Genomic DNA, 16,434 nt, shown 5'->3' on the forward strand with positions numbered 1-16,434 from the left:
TTTTTCAAACATAGACATTTCTAATTGTAATCATACTTTGTGATGAATGACAAATGTTTAACAACCTTCTTTAAAACATCAATATTCTCAGATGGGAACCTATAAGTAAGTATGTGAGCTGCCCACATACAACACAGGACTGGAGGGGAGGGGAGAGGGGCAATTACTCTTCGTCTTTGTAGCTACATATGTGGCTCAAGACACCAATAAATAAATAAATAAATAAATGAGTTGGATTAGATCCCAAATTCTCCTAATATCTAGTATCTTTTTTTCCAGACTCTTGGAATTCTAGTCAGGATTAAAAAAAAAAATCAATAAAGGCGGGGAACCTTTACAGGGCTGTTTTCAAATGGAAGGAACAGTGGTCACTATTCTCAAACCTTGACTGAGTACATCCCCTCGCCTAAACCCTTTCAGGAGGAGTCTGTCCATGCCTTCCCATTCGACTTCATCCAGGAGGTATCCACTCTAAAGAGCCAACACCCCCCACCCCCACCTCACCCCACCCCCGCGAGGAGCCCCAAGGCACACACCTGGCACCAGACCCGCGCGGGCTCCAGGCCACTGGCGCATCTTTCTAGGTTGACATCCCCTCCGCAAATCCAAGTTACCTCCCAAATCCTGATCTGAACCCAAACCTTGCAAAGAAGTCATCCTCTGCCCCACTCAACCCTACCAACCACCCTCAAAGCCCCCAGGTTTCAGCCTGGTCCCACCTACCCTGGGGAGAATTGCAGAGGGCGCTGTCGGCACTGCAGGAGAGGGGCCCTCCGAGGGAGCTGGGCCAGGGGCCAGAATGCCTGCAGCAAGACGGGCTGGTGGAGGGGCTCCGAGCAAGTGTGAAGGGCAGCACTGAGCACTAGCAGCCAAAGTGGCCTACAGCGAACACTAAGTGAGACCCTGCAGCCTTGGCATCTGGGGTAAAGAGTCCAGGGGTGTGAGACGGGTGTTGGGACAAACTGAGGCGGGACGCTGGCGCGGCAATAAGGGGGCGTTCCCAGCGCAGGACGTGCCCCTAAGGCTCCCCACCGCCCGCCCTGCAGACAGCCCTCAGGACTGCAACGCCAGAACTTAGTAGCCACTCCCCATGGGGGGCCAGGGGCACCACGCACCTCGGGTCTCCTCCGCCCTAGCAAAAAAACTTCTGTCATGCTAGTTCCCGGAGCAGACACCAGAGTTCACACTGCCGCCGCCATTTTTGAGAAGCGGCGCTCAGAGCCGCGCATGCCCCACAACCGATATAGCCACCTCGCCCTCCCACAGCAGGCTAAGTGCCCTGTGTTGGCTGCAAACACACCCTCAGCGGACTGCCTTGATGGAGCTTGAGTACTGGACCCAGCAACCTGCTTGTGCTTATCCAAGCAGTGGCCACCATAGAGACATGGCGACCCTGAAAAGTCCTTTTGACAGTTTTTCCTTATCAGCCATAACCAAAAAAAAAAAAGAGAGAAAAAAACTACCTAGCAGCAGCCCTTGCACACAAGAGCCCTGGAGTCTAGCATCAAGTTCCATCCTGGAAACTCACTCCCATCAGCCTGTCAGACTCTTGCTTTGGCCACTGACCCCAAAATGTAAATGCCTCCCCAGGAAAGTAAGTCCAAGGAGCAAGAAAAATTGAGCTTAGTTCCTATACAGGAATTTGAGCAAAGGCACTCACTCCATCCTTTTGTGGCTCCAACGTTTTCACCTTTATCCCTCTTAACCATGGTTTTTTTTTTTTTTACACCAATGCCCTCCTAGTCCCACTTTCTGGATTTTGTTGTTCTTCTTAATTTATGCTTAAACTAAAAGACACTACACCAGCCCAGTGACAGAAATCATTTGTTCACATTTGAGAGGGCCCAGAAGGGTAATAAATAGTGCAATTTGGAATTGCCACTCCACATGCTTTCTAACCTGGGAGGAACCTGTAGTATAAGTGAAGATCACTCTGAAGAGAGGAAGGAAAAAATGACCTAAAACACCCTATCAATCTGCACAACATATATCAAATAGAAATTCAGAGAAAATATGCACCTCTAGTTCTGAGTTTATTATAAGCCAATTTCAAAGTTTTGTTAGGAAAATACACAATTGCCATGTTAACAAAAGTAAACTATTGATAGCTCTTCTCCTCTCTCTACAACTTTTTCCAAAACTGAATGTAGATATTGTATCTGTTATTACCTTAATGTATAATGGACTTTCAAAATTATAATTCTTAAGTTAGAGCCTAAAACAAAAAGCATATATCCACAACAAAGAATATATCCATTTACTAAGTATAAAATAAAATTATTTTCATATGCAGCTTTTGCAGTACCAAACAAATGCAAGCTCCTCAAAGATGTTAGCACATTATGTACAGGCATTGCTAGTTCTAAGGACAACAGGGAAATAATTTTGGTCTCCCTAAGAAGAAGCCAGCAGTTCCTAAGACAGTAAAATAGAATGTACTCCCTGGTGTACCTACTCTTGAAACAGAAGAGGCCTGCCACCTGAAGATTTTCAAAATAGTGTGGTATTAAATTTTTTATTTCTTCCTAGTAACTGGCAACCTCTCTTCCTGAAGATGATCATATTTACAGAAACTTTATTAAACATAAAATCAAATCTTTAATAGTATGGAAATTTTCTCCTTCAGAGGACATTTATTTATTGGATTTCAGACAGGAGACCATTTCAAGTTCAAATGTGTTTTCCCTTCATAGTATAATAAAGTAGTTATGTGAAAGTATTCAAGTATTAAGACACTTAAATCTAAGAATTACTATACATAGTATATATACAAAAAGGAAATTGAGATATTTAAACAAAACATAAAAGTCCACGTTGTACGCTACAGAAAATTCTTTTTTCACTGTTTTCATTACTGAATTAGAAGAAACTGTGTGTGTATGTGTGTGTGTAGTTTTGAGTTGTTTTGAAATTACAGTAATTTTATAGTTTTTCTTCTATTCAAAGTCAACTTGGGCTACATAGTAAGACCACTATTTCAAAAACAAATATAAACAAAAGTCATGTAAAAGTACTGTTTTCAAATCCTTTTAAACTGAATGAAGTCAATGTTAATATAAAATATTAAATTAAAAAATGAAGTTAAACCTAAAATATTTTAAATGTTATGAGGTTAGATATTCTTATACTCACATTATAGATGAGGAAAATGAATTTCACATAGCAAGTTAAGTGTCAGAGTTAGTTTCTGAACATCTTTTAGAACATTTTCTAACAAACCTTCCAATTTTGTCATCAGTCATATGGTTTCATCATATCCTATACATATAAACTTTCAATAATAATTATTTGGGGGTACTTATACCCTATTTTCCCTCCTTTGCTAAAATAGAGACTGCTTTTATAAATAATGTTAGCAAAGATCAGAACATCACTCTTTTACGCTATATGGTAGTATTTTATATGTAGTAAGAATCTGATAATTCATAAACTGGAAGAATAAATACTTTCATTATGGTGTTGAATAAATATTACCTAGAAAATTAGAAATAAGACTCTTGAGTCACAACTTCTACTAGCCTCATGAACAGTGAGTATAAGTCATAGCGGAAGGCTCAACCCTAAAACAAGACATTTATACGACCCCCATCGAAGGCTTGGGGAACAATACAGAAGACGGGACAGAAAATATGTAAAAGCCAGGAAATAGGGTAAAGTATTGAAAATGTCATCTTCTAGCTATGATACAACCATTGAAATCAAACGCATAGCAACTGCAGTTACCTAAACTGGATCCCACACAAAAAGACTGGACCTGTCAACAACCAGTCATGGAAGGGGCTCTTAGGCCTCTAGCCTTCACGGCTAAACTAGTAACTACTGATGCATTATAAAAAAAAAGTGGGGGGGGGGAGTCATTGTCTTAAATTATGTACCTACAGCTTGACCCACCCACCAGCCAGCAGGATTTAGTCCTAAACCTATGGTTACATTGACATTTCTGGTTAAACTTAGTGGGTCACTAAACAAAATGAACAGGCATGAAAATGATAAAAAAGATTTGTAAAGAAGGAGGATAGCCAGAGGTACTGAGGAGAGCCTGGGGTGAGAGAGGTCAGTATGTGTTACACACGTGTGTAACAAATTTCATTAATTTACAGAGAAGACTCTTTGGACTGAAAGAGTAAGAACTATGGCTGAAATAATCCACATTTTCATAATTTATCAAGTAAGCAACAGATTTACTCCTATTAATTTTCTCTGATAGTTCTCTTGACTCAGACCAAAACCTATTATGACTTTATTGACACACTGCTCTACCACACTCTTGTCTTAATCAAAATCCATTGCCAAATCCTGTATTTCAAGTGCGTCTGGTTAGTTCCTTTTGAAATTTTCTTTAGTGTTTAATATTAATCAAGCAGAATAAAAAGATAGTTTTTTTCTAGGTAAGTTTATCCCATAATTTTATCAATACACATGCTATAGCTTATACTGAGTACTATTTGCAAACAAAAAGTTAAAAATCTAGGATGAATTAATAAAAAATGTTTTTCCTACATCATGTATTTCTTATTACAACACAAAAGGCAGAAATTAGAGATTCAAGCTGTAATTAGTAAACAGCACTTGTCTATTTCCACTTTGATGATAAAAGCCACATGGTAGGCAATAAATAACTAATAAAGTACTTAAGAGTTAACTAAGTTTACAAATACCTTTAGATTATTGAAAAACTTTTAATATCATTATTAAACTGAAAGCACATATCAAAAAGCTATGAGTTGACTTTAGCATTACTATTGGTTTTGACAATTTTTTTATAGCTTCAAAATAGTAATTTCTCTGGAAAAGTAACACAAAATGAATTCAGCTAGGAAGCCATAGAGCTAGCCTAACAGGTGAAAGGAAGACATGACTGTACTCGGAGCTCTTAGTTATTGTCTAAAATCCAAGTTCCAAGCTCCATCAATTAGTTATTTATTTACAACCAATCCTATGCCTCTACTTAAAAAATTATAAACAGTGGCAAAGAAATAAATGGCATTTAAGTCACAGATGAGAAAACACTGGTCAAACTGATCAGAAAACCACATGGATTTTGTTTAACCAATCCTCACATTATAAAAGTATATTAGTCTGTAATAACAAAATACCTGACATAAGAGCTAAGTAGTCAAGCCAAGTGTTTTACAGGCTGTGAAAACTGGCATGGATTCCATAAATACTACATTATACTACATTTAGCCTTCAATATGATCACTCAGTCCTTTATTCAAACAGGTTATTTACTGAATTCTCACTGTATGCTGTATGCAGCTTTGTTATAAATAGAGACAGCAAGATGAGTGAGAAAATTTGAGAAAGAGAAAAGAGAAAGATGTTATAAGATCTGTTAAAAGGAAGTAGGACCAAATATCGCATCCTTCATGTATCAGTTTGAGATGAACCTATATCATGGAATATTGGATGAAATGGAAAAGCACTTTGTCAGCTGAAAAGTGGTCCTTTGAACATAAAAACACAAAACACACTAATTTTGATTTTACTCTTTTCATAATGTTTATTCTCCATTTGAGCCATCATCCCCCACCTTTCTTCTAGAACCCAGAAAATCTCTTCAGGATTCTTCCCAATGATGAACATCCTTCCAACTCAAATGATATTACTCTCATTCCTATTACTATGAATTAGTTATGCTTTTTCTTGATATCTTATTAATGAGCATAAATATACATATATAGTCTTTTGTTTCTTTTTAAAAATGGTGGGTGTATGTGTGTGTTACTCGGCTTGTCTCTATGTATACCAGGAGTTTGTTGTACCCAAAGAGGCCAGAAGAAGGCATCAAATCTAAGGAATTGGAGTTAATGCTGTGAGCTACCTGATATGGGTTCTGGGAACCAAATCCACATCTTTTGCAAAAATAGCAGAGCTGTGGTGGGATCTAGTATGGGAGGAGACTGGGGAGGATTTTGGAGTGGCTAGCCCAGGGTGCAGAGGAGGGGGTACAAGGGTAGGGAGATAAGGTAGGAGGGGGAGGGGGAAGGTGGAAGTTGACCTTGAACTTCTGGATTGGGAAGGGAGGGGGTTGACCGAAAAGAGAAATGAGGAGAATGTTGCTCTACAACAGGGGGAGTTGGGTATGTGGGCTTGAGGGAGTCGGGGAGGGGCCAGTGCCTCTGGCTGCATAGTCCAGCTGGAATTGTCTGGGTCCCAATTCCCAGATGACTGGGAATTTGGAGGCGTTGCAGCCTTAGCAACCAAGACTGGTGCTGCGAGACACTGGCTACTAATGGAAGGGCAAGAGCGCAGAGCCCAAACACCATGGGCATATGTAAGCACCCATTCGTCTTTACGGAATGTTATTTTTATTCTATAAAATTGGACCTGTCCGATACAATCTGTCCCAAATGGCTAATTTCCCTATGTAATACTATCCTCCAGGACCTAAAAAAATTTGCCACCGTAAAGACGAATGGGTGCTTACATATGCCACTCCAAATCCTCCCCAGTCTCCTCCCATACTAGATCCCACCACAGCTCTGCCCTTCTCTGTCCTCTCTGGGAGGAGGCGGGAGTCAATGACATTATGAAAGTTCATATTCCCCTTTCTCTTCCAGATCTCTCTCAGACAGTAAAGTGGCTAGGTTCCTTTTCTACTAAACCTTCTGCTTAAAGTTAAAAACGTTGAGAAGTATCCCCAAAACCCTATACGAGAATTGGTGAAAATGGCCTTTAAAGTTTTTAATGCCTGAGAAGAAACAGCTGAGTCTTCCCAACAAACAAGGCTACAACAGGCAGCTAACATACAGGCCCAGGCTTTAGCAGCTGCCCTAAGGTTACAGGAAGGGGGACAAGGGAAGCCAACCACAGGGCTCTACCTTGATAGAGCCCAGCCTAAATCAACCTCACAGGCAAGCTGTTTCAAGTGTGGCCTAAATGGTCATGGACACAATATTGCACTACACCTCCTCTGACATTATGCCCTATCTGCCAGCAACCTGAACACTGGAAATCACAATGCCCCCATGCAGGCTTGTCCTCTATGACACGCAACAAGGGTCTGGCCTCACCAACATGGGCAAGTGAAACTGTGCCAGCCTTTGAACTTCTCAGCCCTGCAGAGGATTGGCACTGCCCAGACTTGGTATATCCCATAACCCTATCCAAGCCTAGGGTAAAGCTGCAGGTAGCAAGTAAGTCCATTACTTTTACTTTGGACACAGGAGCTACCTATTCTCTTCTAACATCTCACTCGGGCCTTACGTTCCCCTCACCAATTTTAGTTATGGGGGTGGATGGGACCCGTTCCTCTTAAAACTTAAAACTCCCCAATTAAAACTTTGCCACTGCCCTGCATTCTTGCAGGACAATTTTTCTCTCATTCTTTCTTAGTGATACCTGCTTTCCCAGCACCTTTACCGGGTCGAGATATCCTTAGCCACTTCCCCAAAGCTTTGTTCTTCTTGGAGTCCCATTTTGACCCCACCCATCTCTGAGATTCTATTTTACAGGTTCACTACTCTTGCCATACGTGTGCCCAGGCCAACCCACAAGGGGCTCTCCACATACCAGCTTCGTGGACACCAACCGGGTGAAGATTGGCAGGTTGATTTCACTCATATGGCTACTCATAAAAAAAACTCTGTGATCGCTTAACACTTGTGGATACATTTACTGGAAGGATAGAAGCGTTTCTGGCCTCCAGGGAAACAGCAGATGTAGTGGCTCAGGTACTCCTGGACCATATCATTCCTTGGTTTGGTGTCCCACGAACACATCCAGATAGACAATGGGCCAGTCTTCACCTCCAGGGTCATGGAGCTCATATCAGAAGCTCTCAAAACATCTCCTGAAAATTCCACACCCCCTACCATCCACAATCCTCGGGAGAGGTGGAGAGGGACAATGAACTCATCAAACAACAGCTAACCAAGCTCTCCATTGAACTCAGGTTATTTTGGCCCTCCCTTCTTCCCATTGCCCTTACTCGCCTCAGGACCACCCCCATGTTCCCCTATGGGCCTGAGCCCTTTTGAGCTGCTTTATGGCAGGCCCTTTCTCCTTAACTATCACCTCCCAGTCCAAACTCCTCCACTGGCAGGGTACCTTACCCTACCTCTCCCTTTTAAGGTCCCTTCTCCATTCTCATACTAACAGTTGTCTCCCTGCCCCAGACCAGTGGTCTCTAATGCCCCTAAACCTGCCCCGCTCTCCCCAGGGGACAGAGTACTCCTCAAACAGTTAACCCCTAGGTCTCTCGAACCTCGATGGAGATGGACAGGACCTCACATGGTATTCCTCACCATCACCCCGGCTACCAAGCTCCAGGAACACCCATGTTGTACCATCTCTCCAGGCTCAAGCAGGCACCTACTCAGGACACTTGACACCTGCCTTCACACCTCTCCCAAGGAACAGATGCCTGACGTCTCCTGAATGATAGTACACAGGATGCCTTTCCAGCAACACCTCTTGCTGAGCATGGAAACACCAACACCTAGCTCTCCCCCTTCCCATGTTGCCCTATGCCTGCAGGAGTAGCCAGACTTGAGTTAATGCCACTTTTTCCTAAGAGAGCCTAAATGTTAGTCACAATATCCCCTAAGCTTCCTGTTACCCCTTATACAGTCTAGAATGTAAACCCCAGTCTCTGGCCTCCATCTTCGGAGGCCCTGTCCCTGTGCCCACCAAGTCTTGACCCCTCCCTGGAGGAGGGTCAAGATGAGCCCGTCAAAATCTTGACCATGCCCTCAGTCTATCTAAACTGCTTCGTTGGAAAGTTTCCTCGTGGTCGCTTTTTTCCCTCCCCCTGGTAGTTGCATGGGTGTCCTCCCGGTTCCTCCTCAGGATTACCCGAGAGCAGAGGAATCCCATTAAACTTGGATATTTTTTTTAAAATTTGGCTTGTTGTGATTTGGCTTGATTGGGATTTTTGCTTCGGCAGAAAGCTCGCATTAGGAAAAATTCCTAAGATCTACCCTGGTGAGTAGGATTTTAGTCGAGCCTGGTCCCTGACAACGTCAAAGAAACAAACAAGAGAAATAACCTTTAAACATCCTATGGTAAGCTATAAAGGGTTCTCAGAAATGTGGCGGGAAAGCTCCTGATACCTTATTTCATAAGCCAATGTATTAACCTAGTTTTTACTGAACATTTTATAAGATTTTGAGTGGCATACCACATATTATTCTAAATGATTTCATCTATATTTTGACTCTTGGTCTTCAGAGGAAAATCATTAGTCATTTCATAATGAAAATGAGGTTTCATATTTTTTAGATCCCCACATTTCTTTCTCAAATTATATTATTTGTTAACAAACCTAATCAATTGTGAAATCACAAGAAAACACACAATTTTAACAGCTATATAAAAGAACTTCCATGACATAAGACTACTTATTTATGAAGAAATCACAATCCTATAAATGAGATGCAAAGAATGAATAAAAATGAAAGTAGTAAAATTAATAGCAAATAATAAAAATTTACATGCATGTATTCAGATCCAGAAAATAAAATAGGTGCTGTAGTCCCAGCTATTTAAGACTTTGATTAAAAAGTATTTCAACTTCAAGATCTACCTTGGCTTCAAATCAACTAGAAATAGATTAGGTTAAAAAATTTACACTTTTGCAAATGTTATGTGTGTGTTTTGTTTGTATGGGTATCTGTGCATCACTTATTAGCTATGCCCAAGGAGGCTAGAAGTGAGTGTCAGATCCCCAGGGATTAGAGTTACAATTGTAACTAGAAATGCAACTGTCATATGGGTAGTGGGAATTGAACCTGGGTACCTTACAAGAGTAAGATGCACTCTTTTAACAGTACAGTGTAACAAAATGTCATAGCATATTGAAACTCAGAATTTTTTTTGAAACAGGATTTTACTGTGTAGCCCTTGCTAGCTGTGAACTCAATATGGAGACCACACTGACCCTGAACTCATAGAAATCAGCCTGCCTGTACTTTTTGAGTACTAGGATTAAAGGAATGTGCAATGAATCCAGGCTAAAAACTCATAATAAAAACAAAACACACACATGAGGAAAATTTGGCATACAATTGAAGAGATTCATAAAACGTATGTATAGAGAAAGGAACAATTAATTGCTCAAGTCAGGAGTTGAAGCAATGCATGCTCAGGAGAAGGAGGCAGAAAGACTGAAAGTTTGAGATAAGACTGACCTGTGTGGCAATACCTAAAGAACAACAAAACATAACTAAAGCAAACAAGCACAAAACAAAATAAACAAAAATAAAAAACTTAACTAACATATCATTCAGTCTTCAGATATAAATAACAGATATACCTAGTTTGGTCTTTTAAAGGAGATACTTGGCTATAGATCTATGCTTTAACAAACATGTTAACTGGATGTCATATTGCTATAATAAGAATTGTTTTTTTGTTTTCGTAATTTCCAGGATCCTTAGGGACAGGCATAGAAAAACTGCTACAAAAGATAACAATCAGAAAAATGGGTTCTGGATTTTTAACTTTTACTCAGAAGGGACCTAAGCAAGGAAAATTTTTACCTACCTAAAAACCAGAGTTTGATTCCCAGAACCCATAAAAAGCTAGATTCTGGGGCTCATGCCTGTAATCTCAGTAATCCTGTGGGGGATATGGGAGGTGAAGATAGTAGAAGTGCCTAGAAAGTCCCCAGACAGCTAGCATGGACTATGCGGTGCAGCTACAAACACAAGGGAGATGCTGCTTCAAGGTAAAAACTGACTCTGTTTTTACAGAGTCAAAAATTTGTGCTCTGACTTCAACATGTGTTCTCTGACACACAAAAGCACAGACACACAATGTGATAAAAAATAAAAGACTTTCAGAATGAGGTTAAACAAAATGGAGCCAAACAAAATAGCAGAGCCTATGAGATTTAAAAATAAATGAATATAAATATATGTAAAAATAAATACTGGCTTTGTGGGAGCCTAGGCTGTTTGGATGTTCACCTTACTAGACCTGGAAGGAAGTGGGAGGTCCTTGTACTTCCCACAGGGCAGGGAACCTGGTCTGCTCTTCAGGCTGATGAGAGAGGGGGAGTTGATTGGGGGAGGGGGAGGGATATGGGAGGTGGTGGCGGGAAAGAGACAGAAATCCTAAATAAATAAAACCATCAAAAAAAATAATTAATGAAAATGAGGTCCTGACTTGGAAAGACAGCATGGAGAAATATATTGTAAGGTCTGGAAGGAAGAAAGAAAGGAGGGAAATCATGTAATTATATTGACTACAAGAATAAAAAACCCAGAAAAATAAATTGAAGATCTTAACCTTTTTCCATGATAACAGAAAACAAAAACTGAGAGTGGGCCTCACTGACCCTGACATACACTTCCAGATCCTTAGAAAGCCAATAAGAAAGGATTCCTTAAGCACAGAGTCAGCCAGAACTGGCTATCAAAGCAAGTGCCTCCTTCACCATTCCTTTTCTATTGAATTTTCTAATGAAGCTTTTTTTTCCTAAGTAAAAGAGTGAGCGCCAATCCCCCCAAATAGGAGAATCATCCTTGTCAAGGGTATTTAAGTCAAGCTGTATGCAGAGAAATTAAAGTTCAACATTACAGCTGTTAGATGGGAATTCAAAGAACCACCATATGTTTAACAGCCTGCTAAATACCCAGAATTATGCCCACAGATTGGTGATTTGCAAACCTTTCCCAGGTAAGATTCTTTTTACAGTGGGAAATCCACATACAAAAGAGAAACGTGTAGAGGTAGAAAAGGTATTTTGGGGGAAGAAAGGGTTCAGCAGGAAGAAGAGAGTGAGAAAGGGTGTAGGTGGGCTAAAAATGATAAAACTTCTTGGACTATATGTACGCAATTATAAAATACAGATGATACCATAAACAACTCATTATAAACACCAAACAACTTGGCACAACATAAAAGCTTGACAATATTAAGTGATGATAAGAATACAGAATAACAGAAATCCTTACATATTTTTCTTAAGAAAAATGCCTAGGCTCACTTTAGAAAATATTGTAAGCCTTCGCTATGGAGTACAAGAGTCAACTTAAGTCTCTCTCATACATACTACTCATAAACACACCTCTAAAACCATTCCCGGTGGCTCCTATGGTCAGGCCCAAATACTGAAAACAGCAGAGAATATACAAAAGACATACACACAGAGAGAAAGAGAGAGATAGAGACAGACAGAGAATGACACACAGAGAGAAAACCAGGGGGAGGAAAAGAGGGAGGGAAGAAGGCAGGGCACTAGGGAAGGATGGAGAGAATGATTCAATCCAAAACTGACACAAAGATTCATCCTAAATGAGGACCTGCTCATAAAATAACATCACAGTCAAAGGCTATGTGACATCTGTACAAAGAAACAAACACATTAATACTGGCACAATCCAGTGCTGGACATAAGAACAGAGATTAAAATAATACTTTACATATTGTTAAAAGTGAAAACACACAATTAACACCTGATTCTCCAAGGATCATCCATTGCAACAGGTATATTCTTTCTGCTACACTACTTTTACCCCAAAAGTACCCTGAAATACAGAGCCCAAAGGATGGGGAAATGTGGAGAAAAGCAGAGATGAGAAAACAAAAGGAAAGAGGAAAAGGAGCTACAAAGGGACTGGAAGGGGAGAAGGGAGTTGGAAAGGAGACATGAAACAGAAGAAGGAAAACTGTAGGATCGGGGAAGAGGTTTGAGAAAGCAGAAAACTCAGACATTGGAAGAGGAACCTAGAGAACAGGGGTTGGGGAGAGAGACAGCAATGGGAACAGGGAAAAAGGTACTCAACAGAATATAGGGTAAAGGATTAGAAAAGACAATGTGCTGGGAAAAGACACATTAACACAAAATATATTAGGAAAGATAGAAAGGGCTGGGGAGAAAAAGAAAGCTTAAAGCATTGGAAAGGAGAAAGAGTTCAGAAGAGGGAATGGTATACAAAAGGAATGGAGAACTGGTGCCAAGAATAAGAAAGGGAAAAGAGAAGAGGTGGGACATGAATAGGAAGAAGAAAGGTAATGGGAACAGGGAAAGAAACCGGGAAAGGGAAAACAGGTGATGGTTTTGGAAAGGAAGGCAGAGATGGGGACTTTGGAAGGTGGTGAGGGAATTATAAAGGAGGTTAAGGTGGGAAAGAAAAAGGAAAGAACAGAAGGAACAAGAAAGAAGGGTTCTAAAAACTAGTGGGATGAAAAACTTAGCAGGGGTGGTGAGGGAAAAGCAGGGGAGGAGGACACATAGGAGAGGGGACAGTAAGAGAGAGGTGGTTGGGCAGGGAGAAATCAATTTAGAGACAGAAAAACTGAGAGGGGGAAGGCAATAATGACAGATGAGGAGAGGAGGAGGCCTGGAAAGGAGGAACAGAGACTGGAATTAGGTATAGTAGAGGGGAGGGGTGAAAGGCCTGATAAAGTTGTTGGGAAGTAAGAAAGAGGGAAAGGAGTTTGGATAGGGGAAACAAAAAACAAAACAAAACAAAAAACACTCCCGAGACACCCAACAATCAGCTATAGCATTTAAACACTACTAAGAATGGAAACAATGGTTATAAACAACTCAAACATGTACTAAAAATGGACTTGGGAAAGCACACCACCGAGTCCGACCCCTGGGGTTAACGGGAAGGTTCCAGAAAGCCCTCAACAGGAAACGCTAAAGTGAGACTCCTTAGGAGAAAGGGAGTTGTTGGGATGGACGAATCTCAATAAACACTCTACTCACTGCCATGGTGAGCAGAGAGCTCCACTAGGCCAAAATCAGCACTCGGCATCCATACAGAGGGCCCACAACTGTGAGAGAGTCCACGAGCTGGCCAAGAAACCCCAAAGGACATGAGCAAGTCAGGGCAATAGCCTTCACAAAGGCCCAAACTGTCAGTCAAACATAGCAGGGCCTTCTGGAAACCATAAGTGAGCAACGTTCTACATCGCCCCCTACTGGCAGGGCCGGAACACAGCGCCTGTTGGCCAAGCCCTCAGCCTGTGCTGCAGAAGCTGGTCCCATCCTGTTTTTTTTTTAATTTATTTATTTATTAAGGATTTCTGCCTCCTCCCCGCCACCGCCTCCCATTTCCCTCCCCCTCCCCCGATCAAGTCCCCCTCCCTCATCAGCTCGAAGAGCAATCAGGGTTCCCTGACCTGTGGGAAGTCCAAGGACCGCCCACCTCCATCCAGGTCTAGTAAGGTGAGCATCCAAACTGCCTAGGCTCCCCCAAAGCCAGTATGTGCAGTAGGATCAAAAACCCATTGCCATTGTTCTTGAGTTCTCAGTAGTCCTCATTGTCCGCTATGTTCAGCGAGTCCGGTTTTATCCCATGCTTTTTCAGACCCAGGCCAGCTGGCCTTGGTGAGTTCCCGATGTTTACTAAGTAGTGCGAAATGGAGAAATTGGAACTCAGCCTCAATACCGACCTGACTGTGGGGTAGCAGGGTCACTATGAGAACTTACATAGTATTTATAATGACAGGTTAGGTGAAAAGCACATGAGGATCTTTTAACAGAGACTGAAGCTGAAGGAATTTCCATATCCCTTCCATGGTTTTTCTTCTTTTAGAAAGTATGCCCAGCCTACTTACAAAGGTCACAGGGAACAAAACTAACATGGGAAAAGGACTGGGAAGGGCAGCAGGAAGGGGAAAAATGAAGTATTTGCAAAGAGTCAGGAAATATAGAACTAGGTACATTGCAAATGGGGTGCAGAGAGGAAATGGGTGAGAAAGCAAATAAAAGTAATAAAATGATGATGATGATGATGATGGTATTAATAGTAAACACCAAAACAAATTATAAAGGAAATTTGATGGTGGCTGGAAAGGCAAGAAAGAAAGAAAGAAAGAAAGAGAAAGAAAGAAAAGAGAAAAGTTTAGAAGGGGGAAAATTTGAGGAAGGTTCTCCTGCCTTGAAATGGGAATTTTTAAAATGGGAGGAGAAAAATACAGTAGAAAATGGGAAAAGAGGAAAACGGGGAAGTCACCAATGAAATGGTGCTCAAAATAGAGAAATGCAGTAGGAAATAGAAAAGGGCATGTAATGATTAAAGGGTAAAGGAAAAACGGGCAGATGATATAGGGAAAGAATGAGGGAACAGGAAAGACTTAGAAGAAAAGGCAGAAGGGGGTATACACAGGTCAAAAGACAGGTGCAGGACAGGAAATAGGCAACAAGAAAGGATGGGAAGGGGTGTGGAAGAAGAAAGGAAGAGAAGAAAACGTGGATGAGCAAAGGAAGAAAAGGGACAAGCTCATGGGATGCAGGCATCAGTAGAAAAAAGGGAAATTCCTGAGTTCTGGACCAATGAACAAATGAACCACTGAATGAAGAAATGAGTGAAGGCCATACAAGGGTGTCACTGGGACAAGGGGATCAGAAAACTTATAAAGCAGTGATAATGACTTAAACTGATGATATACACATTAGGACAAGAATCAGATATACAAAAAGCACTGACAAAAAGCTCTCCTAAAAGGCAAATCTTAATATCCTGACAGCATTAAGAGTTGATGATTTTGTCTTTTTCTATTTCTCATGTAAATTAGATCTATGTATGTCTCTCTTAGTGTCCTCATTTTTGTCTAATTTCTCTGGGATTGTGAATTATGGGCTGATTTTCTTTGCTACAGAATGGGAAAAATCTTCACCAATCCCACATTAGATAGAGGTCTGATCTCCGAAATATACAAAGAACTCAAGGAATTGATCATCAAAATAACATATAATCCAACAAAAATGGGGCACAGACTTAAACATAGAACTCTTAACAGAGGAATCTAAAATGGCTAAAAGACACTTAAGGAAATATTGAAAATCCTTAGCCATCAGAGAAATGCAAACCAAAACAACTCTGAGATTCCATCTTACACCTGTAAGAATGGCCAAGATGAAAAATACTGAGGACAACTTATGCTGGAGAGGTTGTGGGGTAAAAGGAACACTCCTGCATTGCTGTTGGGAGTGCAAACTGGTTACAGCCCCTTTGGATATTAGTATGGCGATTTCTCAGAAAATCTGGAAACAACCTTCCTCAAGACCTAGCAATACTATGTTTAGGTATATACCTACAGGAAGCTCAATGGTACCACAAGGACATGTGCTCAACTACGTTTATAGCAGCATTGTTTGTCATACCCAGAACCTGGAAACAATCTAAATGCTCCTCAGCTGAAGAATGAATAAGGAAAATGTGGTATATATACACAATGAAGTAGTACACAGCAAAAAAATGTCATCTTCAAATTTGCAGAGCCGGAAAACATCATATTGAATGAGGTAACCCTGATCCAGATAGACAAATATCATATTATTCACTCATAAATGACTTTTAGACATAAAGCAAAGAAAACCAGTCTACAATTCACAACCCCAGAGAACCTAGACAACACTGAGGATCCTAAGAAAGACATACATGTATCTAATCTAGATGAGAAGTAGAAAAAGACAAGCTCTCCTTAGTACTCTGGGAGCATGGGGACCATGGGAGATGGTGGAAGGGG

This window comes from Microtus oregoni, unplaced genomic scaffold (assembly GCF_018167655.1).
Source record: "Microtus oregoni isolate MIOR12 unplaced genomic scaffold, Mior012 000074F_ref0000038, whole genome shotgun sequence".
Classification (NCBI taxonomy): domain Eukaryota; kingdom Metazoa; phylum Chordata; class Mammalia; order Rodentia; family Cricetidae; genus Microtus; species Microtus oregoni.